Here is a 27,288-nt window from a genome sequence, read left to right on the forward strand (position 1 = left end):
AGAAAAACACAGCCGGGCGTGGTGGTGCATGCCTGTAGTCCCAACTACTCGGGAGGCTGAGGCAGCAGGATTGCTTGAGCCCGGAGATTGAGGTTGCTGTGAGCTAGGCTGACGCCATGGCACTCACTCTAGCCTGGGCAGCAAAACGAGACTCTGTCTCAAAAAATAAAAAAAAAAGAACACAGGGGGGAGGGCGGCACGGGCAACACATGTCACCTGAATACTTGTACTCCCATCATCTGCTTGAAAAGAGAGAGAAAAGAAAATGCAATCCTAGAGGTAAGAGACACTTTTTAAAAATAATGAATCCGAAGAGAAAAGTAAAAGGAGGCCTGTGGAGCAGGTCTGGGTGTGACTCCGGATCCCCCAACATCAGGTGCCACCACCAAAGATTCCTGCGTGTAGCCCATAGAACCCCAAAAGCAACGGGACGAGTTCTGGTCACATACTCCCTCAAAATGACATCCTGGCCTTCTTCTGGAACTCCCTCCCCTCTCAGACTCTCAAGGTTTCCTCCAGCGTGTCGGTTCCCACAGAGCAGACCTTTGGTCTGAGACCTGACAGTCCAGATGCCACGCATGCTGCCGCGTGGCGGCGGTGTCGCGGCTTGGGACAAGAGGAGGCCCCACGGTGCGGGCTGGGGCGCCAGGCACCGCGCGGGCGCTGAGGGTGGGGGTGACCCCCACCCCGGGCCGCCGCCGCGCTCCCAGAAAGGGGACAGAACAAGAGGCAAAAAAAAAAAAAAGCAGCAGCCTGTGGCACCCGGTATTCCCAGGCGGTCTCCCATCCAAGTACTAACCAGGCCCGACCCTGCTTAGCTTCCGAGACCAGACGAGATCGGGGGCGTTCAGGGTGGTGTGGCCCTAGACGGCGGCGGAGGGCGCCCCTGCCCCGCTCGAGAAGCCGAGCCTCTCTGGGCTTCCCCGCCGCCGCCTCCCGCCCCAGGCCCCGCGCCGGGCCGGGCCGGGCCGGTTGAGTTCGCCGGCCGGGTCCCGCTGGCTCCCAGGGACGGGGGTGATGGGCGGGGCGGGGCGGGGCGGGGCGGGGCGGGGCGGGGTGGGGGGCTGTCTCTCTATACACACACACACACACTCACACTCACTCACACTCACACAAGATGCGCCTCCACGGCTGGACTCGCCAAGGTGGAGCCCTCCCAGCCCCCCTCGTCTCCTCGCCCGGCCTCCTTCACCTACCCGCTGCCCACCCCCAGCGCGTCGCTGCCGCTGACTGCGCACGCGCGGGACGCTCGCCCTTTGACCCCAGCCAGGGGCCGCCCTCCCCCACAACCCCTTTCAGCTGTGCCCCCCCCCTCGCCCTGTGGGTGGGCTGCCGCCTATTCCCCCGGGCCAGGGCTGGGGCACAGCCAGTGTATGGGGCGTCTCTCTCTGGGGATGTGTCCCATGGGTGGGGTGGGGTGGCGTGGTTTGGGGGGTGCTGAAGAAATCAGTCCCCTCCATCTCCTACCTCTGGAAAACGCCCAAGCCCGTGGAGAACTGCCGGCACCGCTTCGTGGGGGCCGGGACCCTCCTCCGTGTCCTCCTGTGGCCCAGTCCAAGGGGCCTGGGCCTGGCCGGGGCTGCATTGGACCCCGACCACCCTGGCGTGTGGACTCGCTAAAAATCGGCCATTAGATATTGGATTCCAGCTTCCTGGAGGTCATTTCACTAATGAGTGCACCGGAAAGAGTTTCCTAATCCATCTGTGAGGGTGGCAACTGAAAGAGAATTTGAAAGCTGACAGAATAGGCGAGGGAAGGCATAGGAGATTTCCACACCCAGCAAGGAAGACTTTCCCGAAATGGAAGAAAGAAACGAGCAAACAGAGACACCGGTAGCCCGCCCGGAAAAGAGTCTGCCCCTGAGAGAAAGCACCCTGACCAGGTTCACCCGTGGGTGGGTGGCGAGCTAGCGGCATTCAGAAGAGCGAGGCCCGCAGTCTGTGCGGAAGACACCTGCGCTCGGGTGTGTGTGGCGGCGCGATTCACAAGCAGCTCTAGACGTTAAACCCAGGAGAAGCCAGGGAGTTCCCAACGCCCCAGGTGTCCTCAGCCCACGACTGGCTGCTGTGGGAATGCGAAGCCCGGCTCCTTGTCTCAGAGCGGGGTTCCCAGGAGGATCAGGCTGAAGCTGGGACTTGGCCTCAAAGTGTCCCCTCGCATGGCCACCCCCTTCCCCTTCCTGCTCCTCTACTCCTGGTGCCCCTCCATCCAGGGGCCAGACCTTAAAGAGTCACCGCAAGAGAATCCTGGTCCCAAAGGAGCCTTCTGGGGGACCGGTGCTGAGAGAGGTTGTGGGCATGGCCCGCTGGGGCTCTGCCCGACATAGGGCTGAGAGATGCCACCTCCCAGCTCTGGGTCCCTGCAGGAAGTGTTGGCAAGCACAGGGCCGGTCCTCCAAAGGCCCAGGTGCAGGGAGCCCAGGCCAAGCAGCCTGTGGAAGAAGCCACTTGCCGTGCCACCCCGGGAACAGGACTGCAGGCCCCGGCCCTTCCCACCTCCTCCTCCTCCTCCTCCTCCTCCCCCCCGCCCCGCCCCCACAGGGCACAGGGCTCAGAGACACCTCAGACTCTTGCTACCCAAAGTGCAAAGGGCATCAGTTGCTCCTCCAACCCCCCCCCCCGCCCAGCAGACCACGTTGTCCAGCCAGCCCCCGGGCCTCCCTGGGGTGCCCAGCACAAAAGTGCAGACACCCACCGGACCCTCAGTCTCAGTTTTCGGAGGTTTTTGCCACTCTAAGGACCCGCAGGCCAGCTGGGCCTTCGGGCAGGACAGAGAGCCCCGGAATCCGACGTGGAGAGCTGCGTGTACGTCCCCATCAGGAGGCGGTCCCCACCTCCGCGGCTCTCCCCTTGCGGGGAGCGGCAGCCCAGCCGGCAGCCGCAGGGCCTCAGGGAAGACACCAGGCTGGGCCCCCGCGGCACAGCGGGGGCACGTCCCCCGCACTCACGCGACTTAGGGACGGCTGCTGGAGACTGCTGCGGCCACCCTGCTGCCGGGTTTCTGGAGGGCTTCCTGGAAGCAGCATCCACACCAAGCCCTTGGAAGGCCCAGGCGACGGAGGAGCCGGTCAGGCAGGGGCCGAGGACGGTGAGAGGCCGGGCGGGAAGGAGCGTGTCAGGCAGGGGCAGAGGACGGTGACCGGCCGGGCGGGGAGGAGCCGGTCAGGCGGGGGCCCAGGACAGTGACGGGCCTGGCCGGGGAGGAGTGCGTCAGGCAGGGGCAGAGGAGACGGGCTGGGTAAGGGTTAGGGTTACAGTTAGGGCACAATTCACAATCCCAAAGACGTGGAAGCGACCCGAGTGCCCATCCATCCAGGAGTGCATCAATAAAATGTGGCGCGTGGACACCACGGAGTGCCATTCGGCTGTGAGGAGCAGCGGTGAGAGGGCGCCTCTCGTGTTCTCCTGGCCAGAGCTGGAACCCGTTCCAGTAAACCAAGTATCCCAAGAATGGACACACGAGCACCACGTGAGCGCGCTCACCAGCAAATTGGTACGAACGGATGGACGCCTAAGTGGACGGAGAGGAATCACCTTCATCGGGTGGGTGTCGGGCGGGTGGGGGGAGGGGAGGGGCATACACATCCATTAGGCATGGGGTGGGTGCGCACCGACTGGGGGATGGGCGCACTTGAAGCTCTGACCCGAGGGGGGAGGCTTGGAGAGGGCAAGGCACCCGACCTTAACATTGGTACCCCCACAATACGCTGGAACAACATGAGAGGTATATGAATAAGAACACAGGGGGGGCCGGGCGCGGTGGCTCACGCCTGTAATCCTAGCTCTCTGGGAGGCCGAGGCGGGCGGATTGCTCCAGGTCAGGAGTTCGAAACCAGCCTGAGCAAGAGCGAGACCCCGTCTCTACTAAAAATAGAAAGAAATTAATTGGCCAACTAATATATATAGAAAAACACAGCCGGGCGTGGTGGTGCATGCCTGTAGTCCCAACTACTCGGGAGGCTGAGGCAGCAGGATTGCTTGAGCCCGGAGATTGAGGTTGCTGTGAGCTAGGCTGACGCCATGGCACTCACTCTAGCCTGGGCAGCAAAACGAGACTCTGTCTCAAAAAATAAAAAAAAAAGAACACAGGGGGGAGGGCGGCACGGGCAACACATGTCACCTGAATACTTGTACTCCCATCATCTGCTTGAAAAGAGAGAGAAAAGAAAATGCAATCCTAGAGGTAAGAGACACTTTTTAAAAATAATGAATCCGAAGAGAAAAGTAAAAGGAGGCCTGTGGAGCAGGTCTGGGTGTGACTCCGGATCCCCCAACATCAGGTGCCACCACCAAAGATTCCTGCGTGTAGCCCATAGAACCCCAAAAGCAACGGGACGAGTTCTGGTCACATACTCCCTCAAAATGACATCCTGGCCTTCTTCTGGAACTCCCTCCCCTCTCAGACTCTCAAGGTTTCCTCCAGCGTGTCGGTTCCCACAGAGCAGACCTTTGGTCTGAGACCTGACAGTCCAGATGCCACGCATGCTGCCGCGTGGCGGCGGTGTCGCGGCTTGGGACAAGAGGAGGCCCCACGGTGCGGGCTGGGGCGCCAGGCACCGCGCGGGCGCTGAGGGTGGGGGTGACCCCCACCCCGGGCCGCCGCCGCGCTCCCAGAAAGGGGACAGAACAAGAGGCAAAAAAAAAAAAAAAGCAGCAGCCTGTGGCACCCGGTATTCCCAGGCGGTCTCCCATCCAAGTACTAACCAGGCCCGACCCTGCTTAGCTTCCGAGACCAGACGAGATCGGGGGCGTTCAGGGTGGTGTGGCCCTAGACGGCGGCGGAGGGCGCCCCTGCCCCGCTCGAGAAGCCGAGCCTCTCTGGGCTTCCCCGCCGCCGCCTCCCGCCCCAGGCCCCGCGCCGGGCCGGGCCGGGCCGGTTGAGTTCGCCGGCCAGGTCCCGCTGGCTCCCAGGGACGAGGGTGATGGGCGGGGCGGGGCGGGGCGGGGCGGGGTGGGGGGCTGTCTCTCTATACACACACACACACACTCACACTCACTCACACTCACACAAGATGCGCCTCCACGGCTGGACTCGCCAAGGTGGAGCCCTCCCAGCCCCCCTCGTCTCCTCGCCCGGCCTCCTTCACCTACCCGCTGCCCACCCCCAGCGCGTCGCTGCCGCTGACTGCGCACGCGCGGGACGCTCGCCCTTTGACCCCAGCCAGGGGCCGCCCTCCCCCACAACCCCTTTCAGCTGTGCCCCCCCCCTCGCCCTGTGGGTGGGCTGCCGCCTATTCCCCCGGGCCAGGGCTGGGGCACAGCCAGTGTATGGGGCGTCTCTCTCTGGGGATGTGTCCCATGGGTGGGGTGGGGTGGCGTGGTTTGGGGGGTGCTGAAGAAATCAGTCCCCTCCATCTCCTACCTCTGGAAAACGCCCAAGCCCGTGGAGAACTGCCGGCACCGCTTCGTGGGGGCCGGGACCCTCCTCCGTGTCCTCCTGTGGCCCAGTCCAAGGGGCCTGGGCCTGGCCGGGGCTGCATTGGACCCCGACCACCCTGGCGTGTGGACTCGCTAAAAATCGGCCATTAGATATTGGATTCCAGCTTCCTGGAGGTCATTTCACTAATGAGTGCACCGGAAAGAGTTTCCTAATCCATCTGTGAGGGTGGCAACTGAAAGAGAATTTGAAAGCTGACAGAATAGGCGAGGGAAGGCATAGGAGATTTCCACACCCAGCAAGGAAGACTTTCCCGAAATGGAAGAAAGAAACGAGCAAACAGAGACACCGGTAGCCCGCCCGGAAAAGAGTCTGCCCCTGAGAGAAAGCACCCTGACCAGGTTCACCCGTGGGTGGGTGGCGAGCTAGCGGCATTCAGAAGAGCGAGGCCCGCAGTCTGTGCGGAAGACACCTGCGCTCGGGTGTGTGTGGCGGCGCGATTCACAAGCAGCTCTAGACGTTAAACCCAGGAGAAGCCAGGGAGTTCCCAACGCCCCAGGTGTCCTCAGCCCACGACTGGCTGCTGTGGGAATGCGAAGCCCGGCTCCTTGTCTCAGAGCGGGGTTCCCAGGAGGATCAGGCTGAAGCTGGGACTTGGCCTCAAAGTGTCCCCTCGCATGGCCACCCCCTTCCCCTTCCTGCTCCTCTACTCCTGGTGCCCCTCCATCCAGGGGCCAGACCTTAAAGAGTCACCGCAAGAGAATCCTGGTCCCAAAGGAGCCTTCTGGGGGACCGGTGCTGAGAGAGGTTGTGGGCATGGCCCGCTGGGGCTCTGCCCGACCCAGGGCTGAGAGATGCCACCTCCCAGCTCTGGGTCCCTGCAGGAAGTGTTGGCAAGCACAGGGCCGGTCCTCCAAAGGCCCAGGTGCAGGGAGCCCAGGCCAAGCAGCCTGTGGAAGAAGCCACTTGCCGTGCCACCCCGGGAACAGGACTGCAGGCCCCGGCCCTTCCCACCTCCTCCTCCTCCTCCTCCTCCTCCCCCCCGCCCCGCCCCCACAGGGCACAGGGCTCAGAGACACCTCAGACTCTTGCTACCCAAAGTGCAAAGGGCATCAGTTGCTCCTCCAACCCCCCCCCCCCCGCCCAGCAGACCACGTTGTCCAGCCAGCCCCCGGGCCTCCCTGGGGTGCCCAGCACAAAAGTGCAGACACCCACCGGACCCTCAGTCTCAGTTTTCGGAGGTTTTTGCCACTCTAAGGACCCGCAGGCCAGCTGGGCCTTCGGGCAGGACAGAGAGCCCCGGAATCCGACGTGGAGAGCTGCGTGTACGTCCCCATCAGGAGGCGGTCCCCACCTCCGCGGCTCTCCCCTTGCGGGGAGCGGCAGCCCAGCCGGCAGCCGCAGGGCCTCAGGGAAGACACCAGGCTGGGCCCCCGCGGCACAGCGGGGGCACGTCCCCCGCACTCACGCGACTTAGGGACGGCTGCTGGAGACTGCTGCGGCCACCCTGCTGCCGGGTTTCTGGAGGGCTTCCTGGAAGCAGCATCCACACCAAGCCCTTGGAAGGCCCAGGCGACGGAGGAGCCGGTCAGGCAGGGGCCGAGGACGGTGAGAGGCCGGGCGGGAAGGAGCGTGTCAGGCAGGGGCAGAGGACGGTGACCGGCCGGGCGGGGAGGAGCCGGTCAGGCGGGGGCCCAGGACAGTGACGGGCCTGGCCGGGGAGGAGTGCGTCAGGCAGGGGCAGAGGAGACGGGCTGGGTAAGGGTTAGGGTTACAGTTAGGGCACAATTCACAATCCCAAAGACGTGGAAGCGACCCGAGTGCCCATCCATCCAGGAGTGCATCAATAAAATGTGGCGCGTGGACACCACGGAGTGCCATTCGGCTGTGAGGAGCAGCGGTGAGAGGGCGCCTCTCGTGTTCTCCTGGCCAGAGCTGGAACCCGTTCCAGTAAACCAAGTATCCCAAGAATGGACACACGAGCACCACGTGAGCGCGCTCACCAGCAAATTGGTACGAACGGATGGACGCCTAAGTGGACGGAGAGGAATCACCTTCATCGGGTGGGTGTCGGGCGGGTGGGGGGAGGGGAGGGGCATACACATCCATTAGGCATGGGGTGGGTGCGCACCGACTGGGGGATGGGCGCACTTGAAGCTCTGACCCGAGGGGGGAGGCTTGGAGAGGGCAAGGCACCCGACCTTAACATTGGTACCCCCACAATACGCTGGAACAACATGAGAGGTATATGAATAAGAACACAGGGGGGGCCGGGCGCGGTGGCTCACGCCTGTAATCCTAGCTCTCTGGGAGGCCGAGGCGGGCGGATTGCTCCAGGTCAGGAGTTCGAAACCAGCCTGAGCAAGAGCGAGACCCCGTCTCTACTAAAAATAGAAAGAAATTAATTGGCCAACTAATATATATAGAAAAACACAGCCGGGCGTGGTGGTGCATGCCTGTAGTCCCAACTACTCGGGAGGCTGAGGCAGCAGGATTGCTTGAGCCCGGAGATTGAGGTTGCTGTGAGCTAGGCTGACGCCATGGCACTCACTCTAGCCTGGGCAGCAAAACGAGACTCTGTCTCAAAAAATAAAAAAAAAAGAACACAGGGGGGAGGGCGGCACGGGCAACACATGTCACCTGAATACTTGTACTCCCATCATCTGCTTGAAAAGAGAGAGAAAAGAAAATGCAATCCTAGAGGTAAGAGACACTTTTTAAAAATAATGAATCCGAAGAGAAAAGTAAAAGGAGGCCTGTGGAGCAGGTCTGGGTGTGACTCCGGATCCCCCAACATCAGGTGCCACCACCAAAGATTCCTGCGTGTAGCCCATAGAACCCCAAAAGCAACGGGACGAGTTCTGGTCACATACTCCCTCAAAATGACATCCTGGCCTTCTTCTGGAACTCCCTCCCCTCTCAGACTCTCAAGGTTTCCTCCAGCGTGTCGGTTCCCACAGAGCAGACCTTTGGTCTGAGACCTGACAGTCCAGATGCCACGCATGCTGCCGCGTGGCGGCGGTGTCGCGGCTTGGGACAAGAGGAGGCCCCACGGTGCGGGCTGGGGCGCCAGGCACCGCGCGGGCGCTGAGGGTGGGGGTGACCCCCACCCCGGGCCGCCGCCGCGCTCCCAGAAAGGGGACAGAACAAGAGGCAAAAAAAAAAAAAAAGCAGCAGCCTGTGGCACCCGGTATTCCCAGGCGGTCTCCCATCCAAGTACTAACCAGGCCCGACCCTGCTTAGCTTCCGAGACCAGACGAGATCGGGGGCGTTCAGGGTGGTGTGGCCCTAGACGGCGGCGGAGGGCGCCCCTGCCCCGCTCGAGAAGCCGAGCCTCTCTGGGCTTCCCCGCCGCCGCCTCCCGCCCCAGGCCCCGCGCCGGGCCGGGCCGGGCCGGTTGAGTTCGCCGGCCGGGTCCCGCTGGCTCCCAGGGACGGGGGTGATGGGCGGGGCGGGGCGGGGCGGGGCGGGGTGGGGGGCTGTCTCTCTATACACACACACACACACTCACACTCACTCACACTCACACAAGATGCGCCTCCACGGCTGGACTCGCCAAGGTGGAGCCCTCCCAGCCCCCCTCGTCTCCTCGCCCGGCCTCCTTCACCTACCCGCTGCCCACCCCCAGCGCGTCGCTGCCGCTGACTGCGCACGCGCGGGACGCTCGCCCTTTGACCCCAGCCAGGGGCCGCCCTCCCCCACAACCCCTTTCAGCTGTGCCCCCCCCCTCGCCCTGTGGGTGGGCTGCCGCCTATTCCCCCGGGCCAGGGCTGGGGCACAGCCAGTGTATGGGGCGTCTCTCTCTGGGGATGTGTCCCATGGGTGGGGTGGGGTGGCGTGGTTTGGGGGGTGCTGAAGAAATCAGTCCCCTCCATCTCCTACCTCTGGAAAACGCCCAAGCCCGTGGAGAACTGCCGGCACCGCTTCGTGGGGGCCGGGACCCTCCTCCGTGTCCTCCTGTGGCCCAGTCCAAGGGGCCTGGGCCTGGCCGGGGCTGCATTGGACCCCGACCACCCTGGCGTGTGGACTCGCTAAAAATCGGCCATTAGATATTGGATTCCAGCTTCCTGGAGGTCATTTCACTAATGAGTGCACCGGAAAGAGTTTCCTAATCCATCTGTGAGGGTGGCAACTGAAAGAGAATTTGAAAGCTGACAGAATAGGCGAGGGAAGGCATAGGAGATTTCCACACCCAGCAAGGAAGACTTTCCCGAAATGGAAGAAAGAAACGAGCAAACAGAGACACCGGTAGCCCGCCCGGAAAAGAGTCTGCCCCTGAGAGAAAGCACCCTGACCAGGTTCACCCGTGGGTGGGTGGCGAGCTAGCGGCATTCAGAAGAGCGAGGCCCGCAGTCTGTGCGGAAGACACCTGCGCTCGGGTGTGTGTGGCGGCGCGATTCACAAGCAGCTCTAGACGTTAAACCCAGGAGAAGCCAGGGAGTTCCCAACGCCCCAGGTGTCCTCAGCCCACGACTGGCTGCTGTGGGAATGCGAAGCCCGGCTCCTTGTCTCAGAGCGGGGTTCCCAGGAGGATCAGGCTGAAGCTGGGACTTGGCCTCAAAGTGTCCCCTCGCATGGCCACCCCCTTCCCCTTCCTGCTCCTCTACTCCTGGTGCCCCTCCATCCAGGGGCCAGACCTTAAAGAGTCACCGCAAGAGAATCCTGGTCCCAAAGGAGCCTTCTGGGGGACCGGTGCTGAGAGAGGTTGTGGGCATGGCCCGCTGGGGCTCTGCCCGACCCAGGGCTGAGAGATGCCACCTCCCAGCTCTGGGTCCCTGCAGGAAGTGTTGGCAAGCACAGGGCCGGTCCTCCAAAGGCCCAGGTGCAGGGAGCCCAGGCCAAGCAGCCTGTGGAAGAAGCCACTTGCCGTGCCACCCCGGGAACAGGACTGCAGGCCCCGGCCCTTCCCACCTCCTCCTCCTCCTCCTCCTCCTCCCCCCCGCCCCGCCCCCACAGGGCACAGGGCTCAGAGACACCTCAGACTCTTGCTACCCAAAGTGCAAAGGGCATCAGTTGCTCCTCCAACCCCCCCCCCCCCGCCCAGCAGACCACGTTGTCCAGCCAGCCCCCGGGCCTCCCTGGGGTGCCCAGCACAAAAGTGCAGACACCCACCGGACCCTCAGTCTCAGTTTTCGGAGGTTTTTGCCACTCTAAGGACCCGCAGGCCAGCTGGGCCTTCGGGCAGGACAGAGAGCCCCGGAATCCGACGTGGAGAGCTGCGTGTACGTCCCCATCAGGAGGCGGTCCCCACCTCCGCGGCTCTCCCCTTGCGGGGAGCGGCAGCCCAGCCGGCAGCCGCAGGGCCTCAGGGAAGACACCAGGCTGGGCCCCCGCGGCACAGCGGGGGCACGTCCCCCGCACTCACGCGACTTAGGGACGGCTGCTGGAGACTGCTGCGGCCACCCTGCTGCCGGGTTTCTGGAGGGCTTCCTGGAAGCAGCATCCACACCAAGCCCTTGGAAGGCCCAGGCGACGGAGGAGCCGGTCAGGCAGGGGCCGAGGACGGTGAGAGGCCGGGCGGGAAGGAGCGTGTCAGGCAGGGGCAGAGGACGGTGACCGGCCGGGCGGGGAGGAGCCGGTCAGGCGGGGGCCCAGGACAGTGACGGGCCTGGCCGGGGAGGAGTGCGTCAGGCAGGGGCAGAGGAGACGGGCTGGGTAAGGGTTAGGGTTACAGTTAGGGCACAATTCACAATCCCAAAGACGTGGAAGCGACCCGAGTGCCCATCCATCCAGGAGTGCATCAATAAAATGTGGCGCGTGGACACCACGGAGTGCCATTCGGCTGTGAGGAGCAGCGGTGAGAGGGCGCCTCTCGTGTTCTCCTGGCCAGAGCTGGAACCCGTTCCAGTAAACCAAGTATCCCAAGAATGGACACACGGGCACCACGTGAGCGCGCTCACCAGCAAATTGGTACGAACGGATGGACGCCTAAGTGGACGGAGAGGAATCACCTTCATCGGGTGGGTGTCGGGCGGGTGGGGGGAGGGGAGGGGCATACACATCCATTAGGCATGGGGTGGGTGCGCACCGACTGGGGGATGGGCGCACTTGAAGCTCTGACCCGAGGGGGGAGGCTTGGAGAGGGCAAGGCACCCGACCTTAACATTGGTACCCCCACAATACGCTGGAACAACATGAGAGGTATATGAATAAGAACACAGGGGGGGCCGGGCGCGGTGGCTCACGCCTGTAATCCTAGCTCTCTGGGAGGCCGAGGCGGGCGGATTGCTCCAGGTCAGGAGTTCGAAACCAGCCTGAGCAAGAGCGAGACCCCGTCTCTACTAAAAATAGAAAGAAATTAATTGGCCAACTAATATATATAGAAAAACACAGCCGGGCGTGGTGGTGCATGCCTGTAGTCCCAACTACTCGGGAGGCTGAGGCAGCAGGATTGCTTGAGCCCGGAGATTGAGGTTGCTGTGAGCTAGGCTGACGCCATGGCACTCACTCTAGCCTGGGCAGCAAAACGAGACTCTGTCTCAAAAAATAAAAAAAAAAGAACACAGGGGGGAGGGCGGCACGGGCAACACATGTCACCTGAATACTTGTACTCCCATCATCTGCTTGAAAAGAGAGAGAAAAGAAAATGCAATCCTAGAGGTAAGAGACACTTTTTAAAAATAATGAATCCGAAGAGAAAAGTAAAAGGAGGCCTGTGGAGCAGGTCTGGGTGTGACTCCGGATCCCCCAACATCAGGTGCCACCACCAAAGATTCCTGCGTGTAGCCCATAGAACCCCAAAAGCAACGGGACGAGTTCTGGTCACATACTCCCTCAAAATGACATCCTGGCCTTCTTCTGGAACTCCCTCCCCTCTCAGACTCTCAAGGTTTCCTCCAGCGTGTCGGTTCCCACAGAGCAGACCTTTGGTCTGAGACCTGACAGTCCAGATGCCACGCATGCTGCCGCGTGGCGGCGGTGTCGCGGCTTGGGACAAGAGGAGGCCCCACGGTGCGGGCTGGGGCGCCAGGCACCGCGGGCGGGCGCTGAGGGTGGGGGTGACCCCCACCCCGGGCCGCCGCCGCGCTCCCAGAAAGGGGACAGAACAAGAGGCAAGAAAAAAAAAAAAAAAAAAAAGCAGCAGCCTGTGGCACCCGGTATTCCCAGGCGGTCTCCCATCCAAGTACTAACCAGGCCCGACCCTGCTTAGCTTCCGAGACCAGACGAGATCGGGGGCGTTCAGGGTGGTGTGGCCCTAGACGGCGGCGGAGGGCGCCCCTGCCCCGCTCGAGAAGCCGAGCCTCTCTGGGCTTCCCCGCCGCCGCCTCCCGCCCCAGGCCCCGCGCCGGGCCGGGCCGGGCCGGTTGAGTTCGCCGGCCGGGTCCCGCTGGCTCCCAGGGACGGGGGTGATGGGCGGGGCGGGGCGGGGCGGGGCGGGGTGGGGGGCTGTCTCTCTATACACACACACACACACTCACACTCACTCACACTCACACAAGATGCGCCTCCACGGCTGGACTCGCCAAGGTGGAGCCCTCCCAGCCCCCCTCGTCTCCTCGCCCGGCCTCCTTCACCTACCCGCTGCCCACCCCCAGCGCGTCGCTGCCGCTGACTGCGCACGCGCGGGACGCTCGCCCTTTGACCCCAGCCAGGGGCCGCCCTCCCCCACAACCCCTTTCAGCTGTGCCCCCCCCCTCGCCCTGTGGGTGGGCTGCCGCCTATTCCCCCGGGCCAGGGCTGGGGCACAGCCAGTGTATGGGGCGTCTCTCTCTGGGGATGTGTCCCATGGGTGGGGTGGGGTGGCGTGGTTTGGGGGGTGCTGAAGAAATCAGTCCCCTCCATCTCCTACCTCTGGAAAACGCCCAAGCCCGTGGAGAACTGCCGGCACCGCTTCGTGGGGGCCGGGACCCTCCTCCGTGTCCTCCTGTGGCCCAGTCCAAGGGGCCTGGGCCTGGCCGGGGCTGCATTGGACCCCGACCACCCTGGCGTGTGGACTCGCTAAAAATCGGCCATTAGATATTGGATTCCAGCTTCCTGGAGGTCATTTCACTAATGAGTGCACCGGAAAGAGTTTCCTAATCCATCTGTGAGGGTGGCAACTGAAAGAGAATTTGAAAGCTGACAGAATAGGCGAGGGAAGGCATAGGAGATTTCCACACCCAGCAAGGAAGACTTTCCCGAAATGGAAGAAAGAAACGAGCAAACAGAGACACCGGTAGCCCGCCCGGAAAAGAGTCTGCCCCTGAGAGAAAGCACCCTGACCAGGTTCACCCGTGGGTGGGTGGCGAGCTAGCGGCATTCAGAAGAGCGAGGCCCGCAGTCTGTGCGGAAGACACCTGCGCTCGGGTGTGTGTGGCGGCGCGATTCACAAGCAGCTCTAGACGTTAAACCCAGGAGAAGCCAGGGAGTTCCCAACGCCCCAGGTGTCCTCAGCCCACGACTGGCTGCTGTGGGAATGCGAAGCCCGGCTCCTTGTCTCAGAGCGGGGTTCCCAGGAGGATCAGGCTGAAGCTGGGACTTGGCCTCAAAGTGTCCCCTCGCATGGCCACCCCCTTCCCCTTCCTGCTCCTCTACTCCTGGTGCCCCTCCATCCAGGGGCCAGACCTTAAAGAGTCACCGCAAGAGAATCCTGGTCCCAAAGGAGCCTTCTGGGGGACCGGTGCTGAGAGAGGTTGTGGGCATGGCCCGCTGGGGCTCTGCCCGACCCAGGGCTGAGAGATGCCACCTCCCAGCTCTGGGTCCCTGCAGGAAGTGTTGGCAAGCACAGGGCCGGTCCTCCAAAGGCCCAGGTGCAGGGAGCCCAGGCCAAGCAGCCTGTGGAAGAAGCCACTTGCCGTGCCACCCCGGGAACAGGACTGCAGGCCCCGGCCCTTCCCACCTCCTCCTCCTCCTCCTCCTCCTCCCCCCCGCCCCGCCCCCACAGGGCACAGGGCTCAGAGACACCTCAGACTCTTGCTACCCAAAGTGCAAAGGGCATCAGTTGCTCCTCCAACCCCCCCCCCCCCGCCCAGCAGACCACGTTGTCCAGCCAGCCCCCGGGCCTCCCTGGGGTGCCCAGCACAAAAGTGCAGACACCCACCGGACCCTCAGTCTCAGTTTTCGGAGGTTTTTGCCACTCTAAGGACCCGCAGGCCAGCTGGGCCTTCGGGCAGGACAGAGAGCCCCGGAATCCGACGTGGAGAGCTGCGTGTACGTCCCCATCAGGAGGCGGTCCCCACCTCCGCGGCTCTCCCCTTGCGGGGAGCGGCAGCCCAGCCGGCAGCCGCAGGGCCTCAGGGAAGACACCAGGCTGGGCCCCCGCGGCACAGCGGGGGCACGTCCCCCGCACTCACGCGACTTAGGGACGGCTGCTGGAGACTGCTGCGGCCACCCTGCTGCCGGGTTTCTGGAGGGCTTCCTGGAAGCAGCATCCACACCAAGCCCTTGGAAGGCCCAGGCGACGGAGGAGCCGGTCAGGCAGGGGCCGAGGACGGTGAGAGGCCGGGCGGGAAGGAGCGTGTCAGGCAGGGGCAGAGGACGGTGACCGGCCGGGCGGGGAGGAGCCGGTCAGGCGGGGGCCCAGGACAGTGACGGGCCTGGCCGGGGAGGAGTGCGTCAGGCAGGGGCAGAGGAGACGGGCTGGGTAAGGGTTAGGGTTACAGTTAGGGCACAATTCACAATCCCAAAGACGTGGAAGCGACCCGAGTGCCCATCCATCCAGGAGTGCATCAATAAAATGTGGCGCGTGGACACCACGGAGTGCCATTCGGCTGTGAGGAGCAGCGGTGAGAGGGCGCCTCTCGTGTTCTCCTGGCCAGAGCTGGAACCCGTTCCAGTAAACCAAGTATCCCAAGAATGGACACACGGGCACCACGTGAGCGCGCTCACCAGCAAATTGGTACGAACGGATGGACGCCTAAGTGGACGGAGAGGAATCACCTTCATCGGGTGGGTGTCGGGCGGGTGGGGGGAGGGGAGGGGCATACACATCCATTAGGCATGGGGTGGGTGCGCACCGACTGGGGGATGGGCGCACTTGAAGCTCTGACCCGAGGGGGGAGGCTTGGAGAGGGCAAGGCACCCGACCTTAACATTGGTACCCCCACAATACGCTGGAACAACATGAGAGGTATATGAATAAGAACACAGGGGGGGCCGGGCGCGGTGGCTCACGCCTGTAATCCTAGCTCTCTGGGAGGCCGAGGCGGGCGGATTGCTCCAGGTCAGGAGTTCGAAACCAGCCTGAGCAAGAGCGAGACCCCGTCTCTACTAAAAATAGAAAGAAATTAATTGGCCAACTAATATATATAGAAAAACACAGCCGGGCGTGGTGGTGCATGCCTGTAGTCCCAACTACTCGGGAGGCTGAGGCAGCAGGATTGCTTGAGCCCGGAGATTGAGGTTGCTGTGAGCTAGGCTGACGCCATGGCACTCACTCTAGCCTGGGCAGCAAAACGAGACTCTGTCTCAAAAAATAAAAAAAAAAGAACACAGGGGGGAGGGCGGCACGGGCAACACATGTCACCTGAATACTTGTACTCCCATCATCTGCTTGAAAAGAGAGAGAAAAGAAAATGCAATCCTAGAGGTAAGAGACACTTTTTAAAAATAATGAATCCGAAGAGAAAAGTAAAAGGAGGCCTGTGGAGCAGGTCTGGGTGTGACTCCGGATCCCCCAACATCAGGTGCCACCACCAAAGATTCCTGCGTGTAGCCCATAGAACCCCAAAAGCAACGGGACGAGTTCTGGTCACATACTCCCTCAAAATGACATCCTGGCCTTCTTCTGGAACTCCCTCCCCTCTCAGACTCTCAAGGTTTCCTCCAGCGTGTCGGTTCCCACAGAGCAGACCTTTGGTCTGAGACCTGACAGTCCAGATGCCACGCATGCTGCCGCGTGGCGGCGGTGTCGCGGCTTGGGACAAGAGGAGGCCCCACGGTGCGGGCTGGGGCGCCAGGCACCGCGCGGGCGCTGAGGGTGGGGGTGACCCCCACCCCGGGCCGCCGCCGCGCTCCCAGAAAGGGGACAGAACAAGAGGCAAAAAAAAAAAAAAAGCAGCAGCCTGTGGCACCCGGTATTCCCAGGCGGTCTCCCATCCAAGTACTAACCAGGCCCGACCCTGCTTAGCTTCCGAGACCAGACGAGATCGGGGGCGTTCAGGGTGGTGTGGCCCTAGACGGCGGCGGAGGGCGCCCCTGCCCCGCTCGAGAAGCCGAGCCTCTCTGGGCTTCCCCGCCGCCGCCTCCCGCCCCAGGCCCCGCGCCGGGCCGGGCCGGGCCGGTTGAGTTCGCCGGCCGGGTCCCGCTGGCTCCCAGGGACGGGGGTGATGGGCGGGGCGGGGCGGGGCGGGGCGGGGTGGGGGGCTGTCTCTCTATACACACACACACACACTCACACTCACTCACACTCACACAAGATGCGCCTCCACGGCTGGACTCGCCAAGGTGGAGCCCTCCCAGCCCCCCTCGTCTCCTCGCCCGGCCTCCTTCACCTACCCGCTGCCCACCCCCAGCGCGTCGCTGCCGCTGACTGCGCACGCGCGGGACGCTCGCCCTTTGACCCCAGCCAGGGGCCGCCCTCCCCCACAACCCCTTTCAGCTGTGCCCCCCCCCTCGCCCTGTGGGTGGGCTGCCGCCTATTCCCCCGGGCCAGGGCTGGGGCACAGCCAGTGTATGGGGCGTCTCTCTCTGGGGATGTGTCCCATGGGTGGGGTGGGGTGGCGTGGTTTGGGGGGTGCTGAAGAAATCAGTCCCCTCCATCTCCTACCTCTGGAAAACGCCCAAGCCCGTGGAGAACTGCCGGCACCGCTTCGTGGGGGCCGGGACCCTCCTCCGTGTCCTCCTGTGGCCCAGTCCAAGGGGCCTGGGCCTGGCCGGGGCTGCATTGGACCCCGACCACCCTGGCGTGTGGACTCGCTAAAAATCGGCCATTAGATATTGGATTCCAGCTTCCTGGAGGTCATTTCACTAATGAGTGCACCGGAAAGAGTTTCCTAATCCATCTGTGAGGGTGGCAACTGAAAGAGAATTTGAAAGCTGACAGAATAGGCGAGGGAAGGCATAGGAGATTTCCACACCCAGCAAGGAAGACTTTCCCGAAATGGAAGAAAGAAACGAGCAAACAGAGACACCGGTAGCCCGCCCGGAAAAGAGTCTGCCCCTGAGAGAAAGCACCCTGACCAGGTTCACCCGTGGGTGGGTGGCGAGCTAGCGGCATTCAGAAGAGCGAGGCCCGCAGTCTGTGCGGAAGACACCTGCGCTCGGGTGTGTGTGGCGGCGCGATTCACAAGCAGCTCTAGACGTTAAACCCAGGAGAAGCCAGGGAGTTCCCAACGCCCCAGGTGTCCTCAGCCCACGACTGGCTGCTGTGGGAATGCGAAGCCCGGCTCCTTGTCTCAGAGCGGGGTTCCCAGGAGGATCAGGCTGAAGCTGGGACTTGGCCTCAAAGTGTCCCCTCGCATGGCCACCCCCTTCCCCTTCCTGCTCCTCTACTCCTGGTGCCCCTCCATCCAGGGGCCAGACCTTAAAGAGTCACCGCAAGAGAATCCTGGTCCCAAAGGAGCCTTCTGGGGGACCGGTGCTGAGAGAGGTTGTGGGCATGGCCCGCTGGGGCTCTGCCCGACCCAGGGCTGAGAGATGCCACCTCCCAGCTCTGGGTCCCTGCAGGAAGTGTTGGCAAGCACAGGGCCGGTCCTCCAAAGGCCCAGGTGCAGGGAGCCCAGGCCAAGCAGCCTGTGGAAGAAGCCACTTGCCGTGCCACCCCGGGAACAGGACTGCAGGCCCCGGCCCTTCCCACCTCCTCCTCCTCCTCCTCCTCCTCCCCCCCGCCCCGCCCCCACAGGGCACAGGGCTCAGAGACACCTCAGACTCTTGCTACCCAAAGTGCAAAGGGCATCAGTTGCTCCTCCAACCCCCCCCCCCCCCGCCCAGCAGACCACGTTGTCCAGCCAGCCCCCGGGCCTCCCTGGGGTGCCCAGCACAAAAGTGCAGACACCCACCGGACCCTCAGTCTCAGTTTTCGGAGGTTTTTGCCACTCTAAGGACCCGCAGGCCAGCTGGGCCTTCGGGCAGGACAGAGAGCCCCGGAATCCGACGTGGAGAGCTGCGTGTACGTCCCCATCAGGAGGCGGTCCCCACCTCCGCGGCTCTCCCCTTGCGGGGAGCGGCAGCCCAGCCGGCAGCCGCAGGGCCTCAGGGAAGACACCAGGCTGGGCCCCCGCGGCACAGCGGGGGCACGTCCCCCGCACTCACGCGACTTAGGGACGGCTGCTGGAGACTGCTGCGGCCACCCTGCTGCCGGGTTTCTGGAGGGCTTCCTGGAAGCAGCATCCACACCAAGCCCTTGGAAGGCCCAGGCGACGGAGGAGCCGGTCAGGCAGGGGCCGAGGACGGTGAGAGGCCGGGCGGGAAGGAGCGTGTCAGGCAGGGGCAGAGGACGGTGACCGGCCGGGCGGGGAGGAGCCGGTCAGGCGGGGGCCCAGGACAGTGACGGGCCTGGCCGGGGAGGAGTGCGTCAGGCAGGGGCAGAGGAGACGGGCTGGGTAAGGGTTAGGGTTACAGTTAGGGCACAATTCACAATCCCAAAGACGTGGAAGCGACCCGAGTGCCCATCCATCCAGGAGTGCATCAATAAAATGTGGCGCGTGGACACCACGGAGTGCCATTCGGCTGTGAGGAGCAGCGGTGAGAGGGCGCCTCTCGTGTTCTCCTGGCCAGAGCTGGAACCCGTTCCAGTAAGCCAAGTATCCCAAGAATGGACACACGGGCACCACGTGAGCGCGCTCACCAGCAAACTGGTACGAACGGATGGACGCCTAAGTGGACAGAGAGGAATCACCTTCATCGGGTGGGTGTCGGGCGGGCGGGTGGGGGGAGGGGAGGGGCATACACATCCATTAGGCATGGGGTGGGTGCGCACCGACTGGGGGATGGGCGCACTTGAAGCTCTGACCCGAGGGGGGAGGCTTGGAGAGGGCAAGGCACCCGACCTTAACATTGGTACCCCCACAATACGCTGGAACAACATGAGAGGTATATGAATAAGAACACAGGGGGGGCCGGGCGCGGTGGCTCACGCCTGTAATCCTAGCTCTCTGGGAGGCCGAGGCGGGCGGATTGCTCCAGGTCAGGAGTTCGAAACCAGCCTGAGCAAGAGCGAGACCCCGTCTCTACTAAAAATAGAAAGAAATTAATTGGCCAACTAATATATATAGAAAAACACAGCCGGGCGTGGTGGTGCATGCCTGTAGTCCCAACTACTCGGGAGGCTGAGGCAGCAGGATTGCTTGAGCCCGGAGATTGAGGTTGCTGTGAGCTAGGCTGACGCCATGGCACTCACTCTAGCCTGGGCAGCAAAACGAGACTCTGTCTCAAAAAATAAAAAAAAAAGAACACAGGGGGGAGGGCGGCACGGGCAACACATGTCACCTGAATACTTGTACTCCCATCATCTGCTTGAAAAGAGAGAGAAAAGAAAATGCAATCCTAGAGGTAAGAGACACTTTTTAAAAATAATGAATCCGAAGAGAAAAGTAAAAGGAGGCCTGTGGAGCAGGTCTGGGTGTGACTCCGGATCCCCCAACATCAGGTGCCACCACCAAAGATTCCTGCGTGTAGCCCATAGAACCCCAAAAGCAACGGGACGAGTTCTGGTCACATACTCCCTCAAAATGACATCCTGGCCTTCTTCTGGAACTCCCTCCCCTCTCAGACTCTCAAGGTTTCCTCCAGCGTGTCGGTTCCCACAGAGCAGACCTTTGGTCTGAGACCTGACAGTCCAGATGCCACGCATGCTGCCGCGTGGCGGCGGTGTCGCGGCTTGGGACAAGAGGAGGCCCCACGGTGCGGGCTGGGGCGCCAGGCACCGCGCGGGCGCTGAGGGTGGGGGTGACCCCCACCCCGGGCCGCCGCCGCGCTCCCAGAAAGGGGACAGAACAAGAGGCAAAAAAAAAAAAAAAAGCAGCAGCCTGTGGCACCCGGTATTCCCAGGCGGTCTCCCATCCAAGTACTAACCAGGCCCGACCCTGCTTAGCTTCCGAGACCAGACGAGATCGGGGGCGTTCAGGGTGGTGTGGCCCTAGACGGCGGCGGAGGGCGCCCCTGCCCCGCTCGAGAAGCCGAGCCTCTCTGGGCTTCCCCGCCGCCGCCTCCCGCCCCAGGCCCCGCGCCGGGCCGGGCCGGGCCGGTTGAGTTCGCCGGCCAGGTCCCGCTGGCTCCCAGGGACGGGGGTGATGGGCGGGGCGGGGTGGGGCGGGGCGGGGTGGGGGGCTGTCTCTCTATACACACACACACACACTCACACTCACTCACACTCACACAAGATGCGCCTCCACGGCTGGACTCGCCAAGGTGGAGCCCTCCCAGCCCCCCTCGTCTCCTCGCCCGGCCTCCTTCACCTACCCGCTGCCCACCCCCAGCGCGTCGCTGCCGCTGACTGCGCACGCGCGGGACGCTCGCCCTTTGACCCCAGCCAGGGGCCGCCCTCCCCCACAACCCCTTTCAGCTGCGCCCCCCCCTCGCCCTGTGGGTGGGCTGCCGCCTATTCCCCCGGGCCAGGGCTGGGGCACAGCCAGTGTATGGGGCGTCTCTCTCTGGGGATGTGTCCCATGGGTGGGGTGGGGTGGCGTGGTTTGGGGGGCGCTGAAGAAATCAGTCCCCTCCATCTCCTACCTCTGGAAAACGCCCAAGCCCGTGGAGAACTGCCGGCACCGCTTCGTGGGGGCCGGGACCCTCCTCCGTGTCCTCCTGTGGCCCAGTCCAAGGGGCCTGGGCCTGGCCGGGGCTGCTTTGGACCCCGACCACCCTGGCGTGTGGACTCGCTAAAAATCGGCCATTAGATATTGGATTCCAGCTTCCTGGAGGTCATTTCACTAATGAGTGCACCGGAAAGAGTTTCCTAATCCATCTGTGAGGGTGGCAACTGAAGGAGAATTTTAAAGCTGACAGAATAGGCGAGGGAAGGCATAGGAGATTTCCACACCCAGCAAGGAAGACTTTCCCGAAATGGAAGAAAGAAACGAGCAAACAGAGACACCGGTAGCCCGCCCGGAAAAGAGTCTGCCCCTGAGAGAAAGCACCCTGACCAGGTTCACCCGTGGGTGGGTGGCGAGCTAGCGGCATTCAGAAGAGCGAGGCCCGCAGTCTGTGCGGAAGACACCTGCGCTCGGGTGTGTGTGGCGGCGCGATTCACAAGCAGCTCTAGATGTTAAACCAAGGAGAAGCCAGGGAGTTCCCAACGCCCCAGGTGTCCTCAGCCCACGACTGGCTGCTGTGGGAATGCGAAGCCCGGCTCCTTGTCTCAGAGCGGGGTTCCCAGGAGGATCAGGCTGAAGCTGGGACTTGGCCTCAAAGTGTCCCCTCGCATGGCCACCCCCTTCCCCTTCCTGCTCCTCTACTCCTGGTGCCCCTCCATCCAGGGGCCAGACCTTAAAGAGTCACCGCAAGAGAATCCTGGTCCCAAAGGAGCCTTCTGGGGGACCGGTGCTGAGAGAGGTTGTGGGCATGGCCCGCTGGGGCTCTGCCCGACCCAGGGCTGAGAGATGCCACCTCCCAGCTCTGGGTCCCTGCAGGAAGTGTTGGCAAGCACAGGGCCGGTCCTCCAAAGGCCCAGGTGCAGGGAGCCCAGGCCAAGCAGCCTGTGGAAGAAGCCACTTGCCGTGCCACCCCGGGAACAGGACTGCAGGCCCCGGCCCTTCCCACCTCCTCCTCCTCCTCCTCCGCCCCGCACCCCCCCCCACATGGCACAGGGCTCAGAGACACCTCAGACTCTTGCTACCCAAAGTGCAAAGGGCATCAGTTGCTCCTCCAAACCCCCCGCCCAGCAGACCGCGTTGTCCAGCCAGCCCCCGGGCCTCCCTGGGGTGCCCAGCACAAAAGTGCAGACACCCACCGGACCCTCAGTCTCAGTTTTCGGAGGTTTTTGCCACTCTAAGGACCCGCAGGCCAGCTGGGCCTTCGGGCAGGACAGAGAGCCCCGGAATCCGACGTGGAGAGCTGCGTGTACGTCCCCATCAGGAGGCGGTCCCCACCTCCGCGGCTCTCCCCTTGCGGGGAGCGGCAGCCCAGCCGGCAGCCGCAGGGCCTCAGGGAAGACACCAGGCTGGGCCCCCGCGGCACAGCGGGGGCACGTCCCCCGCACTCACGCGACTTAGGGACGGCTGCTGGAGACTGCTGCGGCCACCCTGCTGCCGGGTTTCTGGAGGGCTTCCTGGAAGCAGCATCCACACCAAGCCCTTGGAAGGCCCAGGCGACGGAGGAGCCGGTCAGGCAGGGGCCGAGGACGGTGAGAGGCCGGGCGGGAAGGAGCGTGTCAGGCAGGGGCAGAGGACGGTGACCGGCCGGGCGGGGAGGAGCCGGTCAGGCGGGGGCCCAGGACAGTGACGGGCCTGGCCGGGGAGGAGTGCGTCAGGCAGGGGCAGAGGAGACGGGCTGGGTAAGGGTTAGGGTTACAGTTAGGGCACAATTCACAATCCCAAAGACGTGGAAGCGACCCGAGTGCCCATCCATCCAGGAGTGCATCAATAAAATGTGGCGCGTGGACACCACGGAGTGCCATTCGGCTGTGAGGAGCAGCGGTGAGAGGGCGCCTCTCGTGTTCTCCTGGCCAGAGCTGGAACCCGTTCCAGTAAGCCAAGTATCCCAAGAATGGACACACGGGCACCACGTGAGCGCGCTCACCAGCAAACTGGTACGAACGGATGGACGCCTAAGTGGACAGAGAGGAATCACCTTCATCGGGTGGGTGTCGGGCGGGCGGGTGGGGGGAGGGGAGGGGCATACACATCCATTAGGCATGGGGTGGGTGCGCACCGACTGGGGGATGGGCGCACTTGAAGCTCTGACCCGAGGGGGGAGGCTTGGAGAGGGCAAGGCACCCGACCTTAACATTGGTACCCCCACAATACGCTGGAACAACATGAGAGGTATATGAATAAGAACACAGGGGGGGCCGGGCGCGGTGGCTCACGCCTGTAATCCTAGCTCTCTGGGAGGCCGAGGCGGGCGGATTGCTCCAGGTCAGGAGTTCGAAACCAGCCTGAGCAAGAGCGAGACCCCGTCTCTACTAAAAATAGAAAGAAATTAATTGGCCAACTAATATATATAGAAAAACACAGCCGGGCGTGGTGGTGCATGCCTGTAGTCCCAACTACTCGGGAGGCTGAGGCAGCAGGATTGCTTGAGCCCGGAGATTGAGGTTGCTGTGAGCTAGGCTGACGCCATGGCACTCACTCTAGCCTGGGCAGCAAAAAGAGACTCTGTCTCAAAAAAAAAAAAAAAAAGAACACAGGGGGGAGGGCGGCACGGGCAACACATGTCACCTGAATACTTGTACTCCCATCATCTGCTTGAAAAGAGAGAGAAAAGAAAATGCAATCCTAGAGGTAAGAGACACTTTTTAAAAATAATGAATCCGAAGAGAAAAGTAAAAGGAGGCCTGTGGAGCAGGTCTGGGTGTGACTCCGGATCCCCCAACATCAGGTGCCACCACCAAAGATTCCTGCGTGTAGCCCATAGAACCCCAAAAGCAACGGGACGAGTTCTGGTCACATACTCCCTCAAAATGACATCCTGGCCTTCTTCTGGAACTCCCTCCCCTCTCAGACTCTCAAGGTTTCCTCCAGCGTGTCGGTTCCCACAGAGCAGACCTTTGGTCTGAGACCTGACAGTCCAGAAGCCACGCATGCTGCCGCGTGGCGGCGGTGTCGCGGCTTGGGACAAGAGGAGGCCCCACGGTGCGGGCTGGGGCGCCAGGCACCGCGCGGGCGCTGAGGGTGGGGGTGACCCCCACCCCGGGCCGCCGCCGCGCTCCCAGAAAGGGGACAGAACAAGAGGCAAGAAAAAAAAAAAAAAAAAAAAGCAGCAGCCTGTGGCACCCGGTATTCCCAGGCGGTCTCCCATCCAAGTACTAACCAGGCCCGACCCTGCTTAGCTTCCGAGACCAGACGAGATCGGGGGCGTTCAGGGTGGTGTGGCCCTAGACGGCGGCGGAGGGCGCCCCTGCCCCGCTCGAGAAGCCGAGCCTCTCTGGGCTTCCCCGCCGCCGCCTCCCGCCCCAGGCCCCGCGCCGGGCCGGGCCGGGCCGGTTGAGTTCGCCGGCCGGGTCCCGCTGGCTCCCAGGGACGGGGGTGATGGGCGGGGCGGGGCGGGGCGGGGCGGGGTGGGGGGCTGTCTCTCTATACACACACACACACACTCACACTCACTCACACTCACACAAGATGCGCCTCCACGGCTGGACTCGCCAAGGTGGAGCCCTCCCAGCCCCCCTCGTCTCCTCGCCCGGCCTCCTTCACCTACCCGCTGCCCACCCCCAGCGCGTCGCTGCCGCTGACTGCGCACGCGCGGGACGCTCGCCCTTTGACCCCAGCCAGGGGCCGCCCTCCCCCACAACCCCTTTCAGCTGTGCCCCCCCCCCTCGCCCTGTGGGTGGGCTGCCGCCTATTCCCCCGGGCCAGGGCTGGGGCACAGCCAGTGTATGGGGCGTCTCTCTCTGGGGATGTGTCCCATGGGTGGGGTGGGGTGGCGTGGTTTGGGGGGTGCTGAAGAAATCAGTCCCCTCCATCTCCTACCTCTGGAAAACGCCCAAGCCCGTGGAGAACTGCCGGCACCGCTTCGTGGGGGCCGGGACCCTCCTCCGTGTCCTCCTGTGGCCCAGTCCAAGGGGCCTGGGCCTGGCCGGGGCTGCATTGGACCCCGACCACCCTGGCGTGTGGACTCGCTAAAAATCGGCCATTAGATATTGGATTCCAGCTTCCTGGAGGTCATTTCACTAATGAGTGCACCGGAAAGAGTTTCCTAATCCATCTGTGAGGGTGGCAACTGAAAGAGAATTTGAAAGCTGACAGAATAGGCGAGGGAAGGCATAGGAGATTTCCACACCCAGCAAGGAAGACTTTCCCGAAATGGAAGAAAGAAACGAGCAAACAGAGACACCGGTAGCCCGCCCGGAAAAGAGTCTGCCCCTGAGAGAAAGCACCCTGACCAGGTTCACCCGTGGGTGGGTGGCGAGCTAGCGGCATTCAGAAGAGCGAGGCCCGCAGTCTGTGCGGAAGACACCTGCGCTCGGGTGTGTGTGGCGGCGCGATTCACAAGCAGCTCTAGACGTTAAACCCAGGAGAAGCCAGGGAGTTCCCAACGCCCCAGGTGTCCTCAGCCCACGACTGGCTGCTGTGGGAATGCGAAGCCCGGCTCCTTGTCTCAGAGCGGGGTTCCCAGGAGGATCAGGCTGAAGCTGGGACTTGGCCTCAAAGTGTCCCCTCGCATGGCCACCCCCTTCCCCTTCCTGCTCCTCTACTCCTGGTGCCCCTCCATCCAGGGGCCAGACCTTAAAGAGTCACCGCAAGAGAATCCTGGTCCCAAAGGAGCCTTCTGGGGGACCGGTGCTGAGAGAGGTTGTGGGCATGGCCCGCTGGGGCTCTGCCCGACATAGGGCTGAGAGATGCCACCTCCCAGCTCTGGGTCCCTGCAGGAAGTGTTGGCAAGCACAGGGCCGGTCCTCCAAAGGCCCAGGTGCAGGGAGCCCAGGCCAAGCAGCCTGTGGAAGAAGCCACTTGCCGTGCCACCCCGGGAACAGGACTGCAGGCCCCGGCCCTTCCCACCTCCTCCTCCTCCTCCTCCTCCTCCCCCCCGCCCCGCCCCCACAGGGCACAGGGCTCAGAGACACCTCAGACTCTTGCTACCCAAAGTGCAAAGGGCATCAGTTGCTCCTCCAACCCCCCCCCCCCCCCCCCCGCCCAGCAGACCACGTTGTCCAGCCAGCCCCCGGGCCTCCCTGGGGTGCCCAGCACAAAAGTGCAGACACCCACCGGACCCTCAGTCTCAGTTTTCGGAGGTTTTTGCCACTCTAAGGACCCGCAGGCCAGCTGGGCCTTCGGGCAGGACAGAGAGCCCCGGAATCCGACGTGGAGAGCTGCGTGTACGTCCCCATCAGGAGGCGGTCCCCACCTCCGCGGCTCTCCCCTTGCGGGGAGCGGCAGCCCAGCCGGCAGCCGCAGGGCCTCAGGGAAGACACCAGGCTGGGCCCCCGCGGCACAGCGGGGGCACGTCCCCCGCACTCACGCGACTTAGGGACGGCTGCTGGAGACTGCTGCGGCCACCCTGCTGCCGGGTTTCTGGAGGGCTTCCTGGAAGCAGCATCCACACCAAGCCCTTGGAAGGCCCAGGCGACGGAGGAGCCGGTCAGGCAGGGGCCGAGGACGGTGAGAGGCCGGGCGGGAAGGAGCGTGTCAGGCAGGGGCAGAGGACGGTGACCGGCCGGGCGGGGAGGAGCCGGTCAGGCGGGGGCCCAGGACAGTGACGGGCCTGGCCGGGGAGGAGTGCGTCAGGCAGGGGCAGAGGAGACGGGCTGGGTAAGGGTTAGGGTTACAGTTAGGGCACAATTCACAATCCCAAAGACGTGGAAGCGACCCGAGTGCCCATCCATCCAGGAGTGCATCAATAAAATGTGGCGCGTGGACACCACGGAGTGCCATTCGGCTGTGAGGAGCAGCGGTGAGAGGGCGCCTCTCGTGTTCTCCTGGCCAGAGCTGGAACCCGTTCCAGTAAACCAAGTATCCCAAGAATGGACACACGAGCACCACGTGAGCGCGCTCACCAGCAAATTGGTACGAACGGATGGACGCCTAAGTGGACGGAGAGGAATCACCTTCATCGGGTGGGTGTCGGGCGGGTGGGGGGAGGGGAGGGGCATACACATCCATTAGGCATGGGGTGGGTGCGCACCGACTGGGGGATGGGCGCACTTGAAGCTCTGACCCGAGGGGGGAGGCTTGGAGAGGGCAAGGCACCCGACCTTAACATTGGTACCCCCACAATACGCTGGAACAACATGAGAGGTATATGAATAAGAACACAGGGGGGGCCGGGCGCGGTGGCTCACGCCTGTAATCCTAGCTCTCTGGGAGGCCGAGGCGGGCGGATTGCTCCAGGTCAGGAGTTCGAAACCAGCCTGAGCAAGAGCGAGACCCCGTCTCTACTAAAAATAGAAAGAAATT

The 27,288-nt window shown here is 63.2% G+C and overlaps 7 non-coding genes across 7 annotated transcripts; all 7 read right to left on the minus strand.

Annotated features, from left to right (window-relative positions):
* Positions 1–750: 750 nt before the first annotated feature.
* LOC142864257 (5S ribosomal RNA) lies at positions 751–869 on the minus strand. Its single transcript, XR_012914798.1, has one exon. It is a non-coding gene; the product is annotated as a 5S ribosomal RNA (ribosomal RNA).
* Positions 870–4,655: 3,786 nt separating this feature from the next.
* Positions 4,656–4,774, minus strand: LOC142864269 (5S ribosomal RNA). The gene has a single exon (XR_012914800.1). It is a non-coding gene; the product is annotated as a 5S ribosomal RNA (ribosomal RNA).
* A 3,778-nt stretch (positions 4,775–8,552) lies between these two features.
* Positions 8,553–8,671, minus strand: LOC142864270 (5S ribosomal RNA). Its single transcript, XR_012914801.1, has one exon. It is a non-coding gene; the product is annotated as a 5S ribosomal RNA (ribosomal RNA).
* Positions 8,672–12,459: 3,788 nt separating this feature from the next.
* LOC142864271 (5S ribosomal RNA) lies at positions 12,460–12,578 on the minus strand. Its single transcript, XR_012914802.1, has one exon. It is a non-coding gene; the product is annotated as a 5S ribosomal RNA (ribosomal RNA).
* Positions 12,579–16,356: 3,778 nt separating this feature from the next.
* On the minus strand, positions 16,357–16,475 carry LOC142864272 (5S ribosomal RNA). The gene has a single exon (XR_012914803.1). It is a non-coding gene; the product is annotated as a 5S ribosomal RNA (ribosomal RNA).
* Positions 16,476–20,259: 3,784 nt separating this feature from the next.
* Positions 20,260–20,378, minus strand: LOC142864273 (5S ribosomal RNA). Its single transcript, XR_012914804.1, has one exon. It is a non-coding gene; the product is annotated as a 5S ribosomal RNA (ribosomal RNA).
* A 3,778-nt stretch (positions 20,379–24,156) lies between these two features.
* LOC142864274 (5S ribosomal RNA) lies at positions 24,157–24,275 on the minus strand. The gene has a single exon (XR_012914805.1). It is a non-coding gene; the product is annotated as a 5S ribosomal RNA (ribosomal RNA).
* Positions 24,276–27,288: the final 3,013 nt, after the last annotated feature.

Source organism: Microcebus murinus, chromosome 24, assembly GCF_040939455.1.
Source record: "Microcebus murinus isolate Inina chromosome 24, M.murinus_Inina_mat1.0, whole genome shotgun sequence".
NCBI classification, from domain to species: Eukaryota; Metazoa; Chordata; class Mammalia; order Primates; family Cheirogaleidae; genus Microcebus; species Microcebus murinus.